This window comes from Lissotriton vulgaris, chromosome 1_1 (assembly GCF_964263255.1).
Source record: "Lissotriton vulgaris chromosome 1_1, aLisVul1.2, whole genome shotgun sequence".
Taxonomy (NCBI): Eukaryota; Metazoa; Chordata; class Amphibia; order Caudata; family Salamandridae; genus Lissotriton; species Lissotriton vulgaris.
The window spans coordinates 1919997472-1920011335 of record NC_141685.1 but is presented as its reverse complement, the minus strand read 5'-3'; positions in this window follow the sequence as shown (position 1 = coordinate 1920011335).

The window sequence follows — 13864 nt, the reverse complement described above, 5'->3', positions numbered from 1 at the left end:
CATTGTTTCGGTATTTCCGATTCGGTAAATAAGAAATCGGTAATTTTTCACCGATTCGCTATTAACGATGGCATTCGGTATTACGGACATCTCAGATGGCTGGATACCGGTCGGTAACACCGAAAACGGCCCTTTTTCGGCGTTACCGACTGGTATTTGGCCACCTACATATGGCCCACAATGTATTATTATTTCCATAGGTGGAACCTAACTCATTTACCAGTGCTAGTTAAAGTTACATATGCATGCATGCACCATGATGCACCTCTGCACGTGCATCGCAAGTCAAAACAAGCTTAATCTTGGTCAGCAATCTTGGAATGGGTTTAAAAAAAAAAAATCATCCATTAAACAATTGTTGGCTTAGCATATGCATGCGCACATGTGCTTGCATCATGTTCCACACATGTGCATGTGAATGACAATAACCAAGAGTTATCAAATCCAATAGCTGGCTTTTTGGAGTCGGGAACTACTGGATTTTAAGATGCTTGTTTTTATTCCCTTTTTATTAAACTCTAATTATCTAATGATCTCAAAGACTCTCTATCCGCTTCTGGCATCATAACCTTGTGTAGATGAACTTGCTCAAAATAAATGATTTTGTGTATGAGACCAACTACTACATACACTGCTGCATAATGATGCATATAGTTGACAGATTTTGTGGAGCGCAACGTAGAAAATATTTTCATTTTTAATGTAACATTTAAGGAGTTTGTTCACTTTTGAGAATCGAACCCTGGTCAGCTTTTATGCGTCCCTGTTTTGAGATGACATAGTAGTACAATTAAAACGACAAATACCTAGGATCTCTAGGCATATTTTAACCACAATCTAATAAAGGCTTAAGAAGTTGACTTGCACATTCAACTAAAATCTTCAAGGAGAAAATCGTTACACAGGAATGACATAGTGACATAATTGGACAAGACACGAATGTCGGCTCATGTCGACGCAGTAATGCTGAGGAGGCATGCAGAAAGTACTAACTAAGGCAAAGAAACACCCGGTGAGGTCCAGAGGCAAAATTCTGCATCAGTGCAATGTTCTAGTTTTAAAATGGCTGTGTAACATTTCATTGCGTGGTGCTTTCTACACGGTTATATTTAAATATTCCCTTCCAATGCATTCTTTAGGTGTGCATTTTTGGTGGGTAAAATATAGCTGTCTTTATTACTGCCCACTCAGAAATGAGCGAACTTCAGTTTGTCTGCTCTGTGCAGCGCCACTACATTTAAATTGGAGTTTTGCCTTTTCGACAAGGTTTATGTCCTATTCTTACTTCCCTCAATAACACAGGTTGACGTCAGAGTAATCCCATACTTCATATTTGTCATTACTGGCATGAGCTGAGCTCAGTAGTCATTTAGGGTCTGGTGGCAGGAACTCCGCCATACATTTGTAAAAAAAGAATCTAGCACATCATTTTGAGAATGCCTTCAATCTGCAGCAAGGACCGTAAAGCAGAGGGGAAACTTAAGAATGGAGCACCACAGGCCTGCTTTCCTTGCGCCTTTATTCCCGGAAGATTCTGGCCAACAGGACGGACTCAGTCATTAATATGTAACTTTATTTATGATTTGCAGTTCTTCCAGGATTTCAAATAGTTGGGGAACAGCCTTCCAAGTGTAGCTCTGTGGGTTCTTCATCTTGTGAGATAAGTAGGCAGAGTACAGGTAGCAAGTCTTTATTAATGGCTGATCTGAAATTCAGTAGACGATCTGTGTCTGTGGGTGTGAGAAAGGGATTTATTAATTTGGGAGGAGTTGCTCCTCCTAGTCAATAGAACAGTATCTTGGTAGGTTACAACACAGCTCACTGGGAAAACTATGCCTACCTATGAGCAAAGTAGCAGGTATTTCCACAGACAAAATGTGTGTTCGTTTCAAGTTACAGATAACATAAATCAAGCAAAAACATAATAAAATCCCCAAACCATTGTAGAAAAACTATTACAAATGGAATATACAAAGTAACACAACAATGGTTACAACTGGATTAAGGGAACATGGAATATGAATATTTGAAAATAATTTCATAAAATACCCTTGTAAGCAAATGAAGTGTAACATTCACTATTACTCTTGTGTTCATTAACAGAAAACTCACATCAAAGACCACTCATGCCAAAACCAGAAATGAGAAAAACAGCAAACTGTTTGGCCTTGCAGTGGCAGGGACGTAAAGGGCAAAGTCAGTTACCTTACACTCTGGTACGCTCTAGTGCTTTGTAACTTTCTCGTGGTTTTCTGTGCGATTCAGTCACAGCTTAATGGGGTAAGCAAACCTTTCTACTTCCCTTCCTACTACTGCCCAAAGTATTAAAGATGCAGTGAAATTCAATCCTTTTTCTCCCACAGTTCCCAAAATTCCATGAAAGTATCCTAAGTTCCATAACTCTCTACAGCCAAGGTTCTGGTGAAGTCCTCTAAGACAACTGACACTTAAATAGCATTTCCATTCAAGTAATCAAATATCTAGTTTTACCACTGAATCAGATTTTTGGTAAATAATGAAAATGACTTTGGAATCAGGTTTTTAGTATTTTCCTGACCCAAGTAGTAAAATAACGCTTTAAAGTACTTGAAGGCCAGCCATAGGAAAATGTCACTTTGCCCATACAGTGAAAAAAATAATACTTACTGTAAGGACATACTGCTGTTAATATTTAGCTGGGCTACTGTTATACATTCAGGACCTAGTCCTGTGGTTTAAAAACACATTTATTGGTGACTTATCAATGTATAAATGTAGGTTTTTCTACATGACAGGTTACTTGTTAATTAGTTTAAGGCTGCAGCAAGGAAGACTACTGTGGTGATCCTAGAGCCATACTTTTCCAGTCATACATGTGGGTGTTATAAATGTACATAGGACCCCATATATGGAATGTAACTTCTAAACCATTGGTTGGCTTATTGTTACACCTCACTTTGGGCTCACAGAAAAGTTAAATATTGCTTTAGGTATAGCTAACTGTATCTCGTGCTATAGTGAGAGAGCACATGCACTGTGAAACGGATTGGTAATATTATGGTGTACAAAGTGAAAATATCAGCAAACGAATTCAACAAAAGTTGCGAAAATATAGAGAGAATAGGTGACAGTGCTAGTATCAATTTATCAATTTTACAATAGGTGCTTGAGAGATATAGATGTTGACTTCTTTCCAATGTTCTTCATATGAGTATTGGCATTCCTCTGGCAGGATTGGGCCACAAACGAAGGCATTCTTAAAGCAAAACATTCTGTTATACAGAGAGGAAGCCAGGATAGAGAGACCGTTAGATATTGTCTCTGTCCTTAACTATATGCCAGTCTCTACTAGTTCTGGGATGGATCCCTACTTAACATGGGCTGACGATCTGGAAAACAGATTTTATCTAGCAAGGGTCGGAGTTAAGACAAAAATCATTTCTTAGTTTTCTTTCCCATTTCAGGATCCGGGTTTTCATTCTTACCACATTGTCCATGTGACGAGTCTTCCATCCAATCTACATTCAGAATAGACAACGGGGGCTTTGTTCAACGCAAGGCCATCGTGAACCCCTGAAGGTTTTGGAGCTCCTGAGCTTTCAGCAGGATGAACCAGAATTTCAGGCTGAGTTGAGGTTCAACTTCGGTGTCTTGACTCTCGATGACGGTTCAGTCAACTTAAGTAGATTCTTCACAAAAATTCTTCCAAAAAGTGATTAAGTCAGAAGGTAAAACTTAACCGGACCCCACCACTCACAGTATCTGACCGATGCTCCATTGCGGTCGGCCTGAAACTTTGACTTTGTCCCTGTCAAGCACCACCAGACGTCCCAAGGTGGCGCTTTGGCTTTTAGGCACTAGAAAGCATTTACTCTTTAAATAATCATATCTCCAGTTCTCTGCATTGGAGTTTTGTTGTTTCAGTATCATTTTAATCATAAAATTAATTTCCTATTTTTACAAATCTGTACTGCATTTTTATTGTGTGTTGTGTCCTACTTATTTAATTTACTGGTGCTTTTAAATGTTTTACAAACATATCTCCTAAGTTAATCCTGTCTGCTCACAGTCAAGCTACCAGGGGTTGAGCAAGGATTCCTTTATTGAGAACTTGACTGGCCATTATTAGTAATTGAGGTGTTATTACTAGTGGTAGGCACCTACCTGCACCTATTAACAAACCAGCTTCCAACATTTGGTAAACTAAGATGGGATCCAGTTCTTGTGTTTGACCACAATATACAGTATTGAAGTGAAGATCTTTAAAAATCCAGTAAATTGACTTAGAACAAAAACAGATTTTTGAAATTATTCCATTTGGACTAAACTGCTTTTAATTCATTTTCAATGCCTCTAAATTGTTCTATCTCTGATTTGCAAAATCTTTGTTGTGACTCAAAACTAAGGAAACCATGGAGCTTGATCTGGCTAATCTGACTAACTTCACAGTAATTTAGCTTAGGATACAGTGCATGGCCAAGGGTCTACCTGTTGTTAATTGAATTTGAAAAGCAGAGATGATTAGGTCCAATAAGACCTGGGAAGAGTCAGCTCCGGGGAATGAAGGGGTTGGGGAGGAACACCCCTCCAGAAACCTCCAGGAGGAGGATGACAACATGTTGATTACTCACAAAACTTGTTGCAGAAGGAGCAGTGTCTAGATTATGTGATTCATCGAGAAAACATTATAGTTGATATCACCTTATTCTCAATACGAATATATCCATCAAAGTGACTTTAAATCAAAGAAAGAAATCAAAATAAAGCATCAAACTGTCTTACATGTTTTTACATTCTTTCTTTTAATAGTCATTTCATATCTAAGACAGACAAGCACCCAGCCAACGCGTTTCATTTCACCAGATGATGGCTTCTTCAGTGCAAATATTACTTTGTCTAATCAGACACTAGTCTTGATATTATTGGATGGAAAATCCTGAGGTCCAATGTTGTGTTTCTATAAAAGTTGTATTGCCAAGGCTGACAGTTCAAAAAGTAGACTTCAAGGTTGCCCCTAAACTGTGTGTATCTTGTGGATTGAGGTAAAAGTCACAAACACAGAAACTGAAGATCTCACACCTTAAATGCAGTAATTTCTGACATTGTGTTCAAATCAGACAGCCAAAGTCTCTGTGTGTTCAATAATGACACAACTTGTCCATTACTTCTAGCACCAGGTCCAGACATTCAGCTCATGGGTGGAGGGGAGGCTCTCCGACAGATAGCCCAGAGTTGTCCCTCAGGGATTTGGGAGCTCAACTAGCTTACATAGCTGTAGAGTAGGAGGAAATTGACGTAGCTAAGAAGAAGAGGGCAAGGCAGTACAATAAGAATGGTGGCAGTGAAGACAAGGAAGATGGTGAGATGTCTAGGGATGGTGGGTTTGAACCCAGACTACCCAAGGCCCAATGGGGGTTGTCCCTAAATACCAGGAAGGTGATGACATAGCCAAATGGCTGGCAGCATTTACGAGGGCCTTTAGAATGATGGTGGTTAGCTCTCAATGCTGGGGTTCACTCATTTGAGAGTTGATCCCAGTAGCTGAGAAGGGGAGTCAGCAGTATCTTACTCCCACATGAAGAAGTCTGAGCAGGACATTTGGTCTCACCCCAGAGCAATACAGGATGAAGTTCAGGGACACCCAGAAAGTCAGCATCCAGTGCTGGGAGAACTTTGTGGACATCTCAGAATGACAATAGAGGGCTGGATTGAGGGTAACATGTAAGTATGTATGACGGGCTCTACAATTTGTTCATGATAGTGCACATATTGATTAGTTGCCTCTTAGATAAGTTACACCAGACTCTAGTAGTCTCAAAGCTTTCTAGCCCTAGAGAGCTTGCTCTGAAAGCTGACGAATGGGTGCTTACTAGACTACCCAAGAAGTCCCAGGGAGTTCTCCAGAAAGGGGGTGCTAGGCCCATAAAAGCCAAATGATAGCAGGTGATAGGCCCACCACAGAGACTCCCTCAGTACCCCAGAACAAGGAGTAGGGTAGAGCCCACCTAAACTCTGATAAGCAGAGGCAGGGGGACCTAGTGCTTAAAAAGTGCTTACACATATGAACAGAGCAACCGTTGGGTATGGCCACGTTCTGAAGCAGCTACGGGGATCCCAGTCCCAGAGAGATCCAGGACGCTGGATCGGTGCGGCCTGCTGTGGAGAGTGCGGCAGAACAGAAGCGCCGCTGGAGTGCCCGGAACCCATACAGGGAGAAAATGGCGGCCCCTCCTCATTCTCCCAGCTGTTGAGGTGAGCGGGTGGACAGCCGCAAGCACAGTGTTGGTAGTAGATGTGCGCTGCCCGGCTCAGTAGCGGCCCACCATGTTTGCGACGCTGGCGGTAGGAGGAGCCTGAACGCCAGCTGAAGTTGTGGCCACAGGAAGACCCAGGTAATTGAAGGCCCCGGCTTTGCAGGCTAGTGCGCCAAGGCACCGGAACACAAAATTGACCCCACACAATCATCCGCCACCAGCTAGAGGGGCAAGCGGACCTACGGGTGGCCCGATCTGCACAGCATGCTGAAGAACAGCTTTAAAACAATGGGAAGACCTCCCAGGGAGTTGGGAACTAAAGATGATGAAAGGCCGGGATGCCAACCGCAAATGGTGATTGCTCCACAATAAAGGTCAACGGACTGCAGTGGACACAAGAGGACCCACGTGCACCGGAGGTGGGATAATATACGAGGGAACATCCTACCCACTCAGAGGAGGCCCAAGGAGGCTCAAAACACAAGTGCAGCAAAGCCCAATAGCCCTCAAACATCACATTGTTACTGTCCCTGGCTGCACTACAATGGATGGACAGCAAAGACTGAGGAGATCTTGAGGTGTGAGTGCAGGCTTGTTCTGGCTCAATGATCCCCCTTCCCTACTACCCACAGCATAGTGACCCAGTGCAGCACCTCATCGGGACTCCTTCCCCCAAAGCGCAGATTGGTCGCCTGACTAGGAAACCCGACAGGCTGGCAAAGGCGGAAATTCACCCTACGCAGGCGGCGGCGAGTACTGGTGCGGTGCCCAGAGCAACCAGAAGGACAATACTCGACACTGAGCGGAAGGGGAACCAAGACAGAGTTTCAAAGCAAATTAACCAAATTTCCCTGGGATAAGACGGGTGAGGAAGACAATGCCACCTCCACAGGTGGAATGAGAAATCCTTAACATCAGACTCCCCAAAAACATTTGACCCTCCAAGATGTCATGGAGGCCATTGCCGGATCGCGGACCTCAGTAGAAACTCGCATTGACACAGTTAATATTGAGGTTTCCCTTATTAGAGCCGACTTGCGGAAAATGGACTCCATAGTGAAAGAAGTGGAGGATGCTACTGAAATGCTAACCTCAGATACGGCTCTCCTAAAGCAACAAGTCACCCAACTGCATAACCAGCAGATGAAAATGGAGGGGTTACTCGATAATTTTGAAGGAAGAGCGCGCAGGATTAGCATACGTATCCTGGGAGTTCCGAACGGGCGTAGGGGCTAGCGGCGGACCTCTTCGTCGAGGACTTAGTATTGACAAAACTCCACCCGAAGCATTTATCCAGAGACTTTTCCATTGAACAAGCTCACCAAGTCCCCGGAGGTAAACCAAAGCCGGGAGCCCCACCAAGACCAATTGTAGCATGAGTGTTCAATTTTCCTGACCGTGACGCCATTCTCCAAACAGCACGGGCTAGCCCACCATTAAAGCTGGAAGACAGTGCAGTCACCTTCTTTCCAGACTTTACTACCAAAGTCCAAGCTCAAAGACGTAGTTTCACAACAGTAAAAAAAGGTGGCGCGAGACAAAGAAGTAAAATACTCCATGCTCTTCCCACCAAGGCTCCAGGTTGAATCCGAAGGTAAAACATGTTTTTTTTACATACCCAGAAGAGACGTGGGAATGGTTGGAGGGTTGGCGAAGAGTGGGGAAACTGAATGGAAGCTGGAATTGATGGAGCAAGGATTCGCACGTTAAGCGACTTGCTTGTATTCATGAACCTCGAATAACCCTAACTACGTAATCAACCTGTTTTGTCTTACTAATCTGCCCCTCGTCCGACATTTTGGGTGTCCGAGAGACGCTTGCTTATGTGTCTATTACCTTTAATATGCTTGCAACCTAAAATGGTCGCTGCTACGCGGGAATTTAGACTGCGCATGCGTCGGTCCTACCCATGTGACGTGACATATTCGATGTCTTGGTGGGAAACTGTTTGCACTTGCGCAATAGAACTAAGATGGCTGCTCTGTGGAATTTTGAAAGCGCAACATTGTTGCACTTACATTCCAGACAAAAGTGTTGAAATTAAGAAGTACGTGAAAAACATCACTAATTTGGAAAGAGAGCTCAAACCACTGGAGGTTGATAGTGCCTGGAAGAGACTAACTGATGGTCTCTCCTCTGTAGGTAGTTGGTTTTCTAATCTAGGTAAGAGTCTTGTAAGTAAAATACTGATGCCAATAGCGGGAGTAGGTTTATTAGTGTTCATCATAATCATTTGCTGCAAATGTCGAAAGCACAAAAAGAAATATGCTGTGAATAAGCGAGGAGTACAAAGAAATGTCGATGAACTCGAATTAGAAGAAATGAATAATCAAATATATAAAAAAATGTAAAATTCTCATCCCAATAAAGGTGCGGAAAAAAAGCTAAATAGAAAGTTTAAAGAGATTGAAATGGGTGAATTGTGAAAAGTTGGCATCTGGTTCCATTAATGGTGATGATAGTAAATATCATCAAAGAGGGGATTGATGGAGCAAGGATTCGCACGTTAAGCTACTTGCTTGTATTTATGAACCTCGAATAACCCTAACTACGTAATCAACCTATTTTGTCTTACTAATCTGCCCCTCGTCCGACATTTTGGGTGTCCGAGAGACCCTTGCTTATGTGTCTATTAACATTAATATGCTTGCAACCTAAAATGGCCGCTGCTACGCGGGAATTTAGACTGCGCATGCGTCGGTCATACCCATGTGACGTGACGTATTCGATGTCTTGGTTGGAAACTGTTTGCACTTGCGCAATAGAGCTAAGATGGCTGCTCTGTGTTCTCACATGCCTGAAGCTTGCATTGCTGTTTTCGCTAAGCTGTTCATTCTGCTTAATCCTAATACTATAGTTTATATTACAGTAATGGGTATAGTATAGTGGTTCATGGTATACAGTGTATTCATTTTATCCTGTGTTCTAAAACTGTTTCCTTTACTTTTCATGTATCGTAATCTTTGGCAGACCCCCCAGGATATAGCGGCATGGATTGGCAAATTTAGCGGCACAAAAATGAAAATTTAGCAGCACAAAAATTGAAATTTAGCGGCATTTAGCGGCATTTTACTTTTTGGGTTTTTTTCGTCAACAAACACAGATATGTTACTGTTTTGAGTTATTTTACAACATGGAGCTATGTACATGTTGTTTATTTACAATTCAGCCCATTTGTTTGGTTAAAAGGCCCGAGGGCAAAGCAGCTGTATTGAAAATATACCCCGACGGGGCCCGCCGCGTGCCCCATGTGCGGCGGGCCCCCACAGATTGTGGCCGCGGGCCCGCCGCACACCGGGCTCGCGGCGGGACCCGAGGCCAAAGCAGCTTTATTAAAAATATGCCCCCCGGGGCCCGCCACGTGCCCCATGTGCGGCGGGCCCCCACAGAATGTGGCCCCGGGCCCGCCGCACACCGGGCTCGCGGCGGGACCCGAGGCCAAAGCAGCTTTATTAAAAATATGCCCCCCGGGGCCCGCCGCGTGCCCCATGTGCGGCGTTCCCCCACAGAATGTGGCCCCGGGCCCGCCGCACACCGGGCTCGCGGCGGGACCCGAGGCCAAAGCAGTTATATTGAAAATATGCCCCCCCCACCCCCCGGGGCCCGCCGCGTGCCCCATGTGCGGCGGGCTCCCACAGTAACTTCTTATCCCCTGACTTGACCCTGCTTCCCTGCTTACCCGAGATCCAGACGAGAGGAGAGCCGCGATGCAAAATCCTGGGAGGGAGGGAGGCAGTAGACAGGAGAGCAGGTGAGGAGGCGGCACAGGTGAGGTGGGGGTAATGCAGGGCGCACGGCATGAGAGACCATTTGACCCGACCCCTGACCCCTTTCTATTGGCTCCGTGGTGATGAGAGCCACGGAGCCAATAGAAAGTGCCGGATTTCGCGGGCAGTTTTGTAAAAATCGCGGCATTTTTACAAAACTGCCGATTTCGCAATTGTTTTGCAAATCGCGAAATCGCGATATCCTGGAGGGTCTGCTTTGGGCCTGGGAGGTGCTTACTACTCCATTTTGGAAATCCTTACTGCTCAAGTCGCCTTCCGGAGGGAAAAGAACTATGCAGCAGTGGAACCCAGCCAGCTGGCAGCCACAGCCAAGATGCCCCTTGGAATCCGATCTGCGACCCAGCAAGAAGAAGCTGGACTTTACTGAAATTCGTTACAATTGTGTTCAATGTTATATTCACCATTGTTAACCGAAAAGCATATGTCATGAGAACCTGGAATTTAAGGGGCGGTAACGGAATTTAAATAAAAAGTCTGAGAAAGTCTCAAATTTAGGTGGCATGATGACCAGTCCTCCTCCTTTGTCCAATTGAAATTGGGGATCCTTACACTTGCAACAATGGGGGGGGTGGTACACTGACCCGAAAAACAGTATAACTACCGTAGGTTTAGCTAAAGAAATTGTCCGACTTGTCTGAATAGCTGACCTGTCACTGACCCAACGCACTGTATAGGTGACTGAAACAGAGAGCTGCGGAGCACTCTGTTGGGAGGTTCGAGAAACCCAATCAGGTTTTTTGGGAAGTGAAAGTGCTGGCGAAGCACTTTGCTGAAAAGGTTCGAGAACCCAATTGGGGTTTTGGCAGATTCCTGTGTGAGAGGGAGAGGGAGCAACCGAAGCTGCAGGTGTTGGTCTTAACCTTTGGTGAACCGTCCTGATCCAAATTCTGGGGTTATCCTGTCCTGACTGTCTATGAGCTGCACCTGCTCGCCTACTGGAACCTAAGTCCTTTGGGTTCTTTACGTCCTTTCCAACTGACCTGTGGCCAGGGTTGGTCTTCACTCTATCCTAGGTAAATATAAGTTTGTGTAGCTGTTTATATATTATCTTGTATTCCTATCTCTTACCCTACCTGAATTTTCAAAGTTTGCTTAATGGCATATGTTCCTTTTTCTTTCCCCGTCCCTTGGTAAATGAGACTTTCACGTGTTTCATTGATTATTAGTGTGCTCCACTTTTCTACCCACCTTTAGCTAAATGCTAAATCGTTTTATATAGTATATGTTCCTTTTTCTTACCTTCCCTTTTAGGAGATAAGCTGAATTTAATCGTATGTTCCAAATCTTCCCTTCCCTATAGTGATTAAGCTAAATCTGAATAATCGAATTGCATAAATTCCATTTCCTATTAAACTGTCATCTGAATTGCGAAAGACGTTTTTTGATTTAGTATGTTCCTTTTCTTTACCCGCCTTTAGTAAAGTTGAGAAAGTCTGTGATCTAAATTAGCATGTTCCTTGTTTCTACCTTCCCTTTATTTCAAGTTTCTAAATGATTAGCATACTCTATCTTTTGCATAGGTATACGCTGTTTATGATTTTGATAATAGATAGTCTTATTGCCTTCAATATTCTTCTTATGACAGATGATGATGATGATTAGATAAAAGATTGAACCTACCCAGAGTCTGTGGTTATTTCATTTTTACAAATGTTTTAAATGTTCTTGGGTACCTAGCTTAAAACTCAACTCCCTGATCCAATGTGTTTTGGTTCCTAGTATCTACATTGCTAGGTTATAGATATAGGAATTATAGATAGAATCACAAATTATACTGATAGAGCGTGAGTTACCTAAATAATGTTGAGGTGTGTGCATATATAGAAAATTATGGGCCCAGGTGAGTATTGATAAAAATTATTCCTAGCTGGGTGACCTGTGCGCTCTATCATTATTCTTTTCTTTTAGCAGTAGGATGGTTAGGGAGTAGTTAAAGTTAGGTAGGTAGTTAGTTAGTAGAAAATAAAACATATTTTGTTGATCGATCAAATGTGCTATTATTGAAATGTTTATTTGATGCTGCTATATAGAAGTTTATGTATTACCCAACCTTGTTCGTACCTGTTATATGTTTTGTCTGGAATCCCCGGGGGCAGAAAAGCAGGTGGTAAAGTAGAAGCCACATCGCAGTGAGGCCACTTACTTCGAGGAAAATTAGTGCATGGTTGGGCAGAACTGGAAGCACTAATTAAGGTTTTTTTGTGTGAATGATTGAATAAGTTATAGCGAAGAGTTCGCTGGCAAAACTTCTAATGTGATATAACCTAGAAAGGGTCACACGGAAGGAGTAGCAGGTTCGTCGGAGCTTGATTGATAGTAAAGGAGTTCGCTGGTGAAACTTTAAGACTTAGTATATATCCCTGAGTGGATAAGTCAAGGGAGAAGCAGGTTATCTAATGCTTGTGTGAAGGGTAGGCAGAAGGGATCTATCTGCAGTATATGAAAAGTAAACAGAAGAGGTTTACTTGCAGTAAAATAAATCTTTCCTTTCTAGACACTCGAGTACAGTGGCGAATGTTTTACGTTGTAAATTAAATAAAGCACTTGCACTTTAAAAGAAAGAAATGGAATTTTCGTTACCTTGTGAAAAAGGGAGTCAGTTGCGGAGCTGCGCTGACGTCACTCAGTGCCGCGCTGGTATTGGTCGAAACAGCGGGTGTGTAGCTGAGATAGCATTGTAAAGGAGGGGTGAGCGCAGGAGCGTGAGAACTTGACTCACGGGAAAGGCCGCGCACCCATTGGTGGAAAATTACTTGCAACCGCAGTGTTGATTGGTTGTCGAGAAAAAATAAGACGCGCTAGTATTGGAAGGAATTTGTAAACAAAGGAAATTTGCGGAAAGTATATGTGGTATCCAACTTTTCCAGAGATTAGACCGGATCCCACATACCAGGGGTTGGCTAGAGAATAGGCGATACGAGGTAGACCTCGCAAAATGTACGGAAGCAAGAGAAAAATGACTTTCGTAGACAAAGTTAAAAATTGCTTCAAGAAAGACAAGCCCATTAAAACTAGAGGAGTTATTATTCCCCCACCAAATACTCCTGCATAATTTATGATGTTTGACAAAGGTTACCATTCTTGCGTATGGTTAGAAAATTGGGTGGAGTTTACTAAAGATGATGGAATTTCAGCATTTCCCTTAGAAGGTACCTTTAATGGAAGAATTTTGTTCAACTTGAGAACCCGAATGAGTGATTTACATCCCAGACCTAGATTGACAAAATATCAGGCATTAGAGGAATGGGAAATAGAAGCTTTCAAGTGGAACAGGCCAAGAATTGATAAAGGGTTCAGTAAGTTTTACCCAAAAGTTAAAAGAGAAACCAAAGAAAAAAGAATGAAAGAATGGAGACAGAATATGTTAGTGGAAGGACTTTATCCAGTACTAACTGTAGAGGAACCTGTAGGAGGTAAAAGGACTGAGAAAACTAGACATTTAATGACTAGTGGTGATTCTCATGATGATTACATGGAGGATTTATTAATGAAAAATTCACCACTCTATAATGAAGAAATGAGAATAGTAAATCCAAATAACCCGTTCTTTAGGCCTCCGTGTAATGAAGGGTCAATCACATCAAACCCGACAGCCCCGTTTTTTAAGCCACCTTTAATTCCGCAAGTAATACATGAGACCTCCATCGAAAGGGTATTACAAGAAAGAGAAAAGGAAGCTCTAAATAAACAGCGAAGTGAATTAATTCAGAAGATTTCCCAATTAAATACAAGTCCTGAGGCTTTGACAATTCCAGTAACTATTGGCCCAGTTGTTCCGTTGTACGGAGATAAACAAGCAAGTTCATAAGCTCCAGTTATAATTACATCAGTAGTACAGCCAAG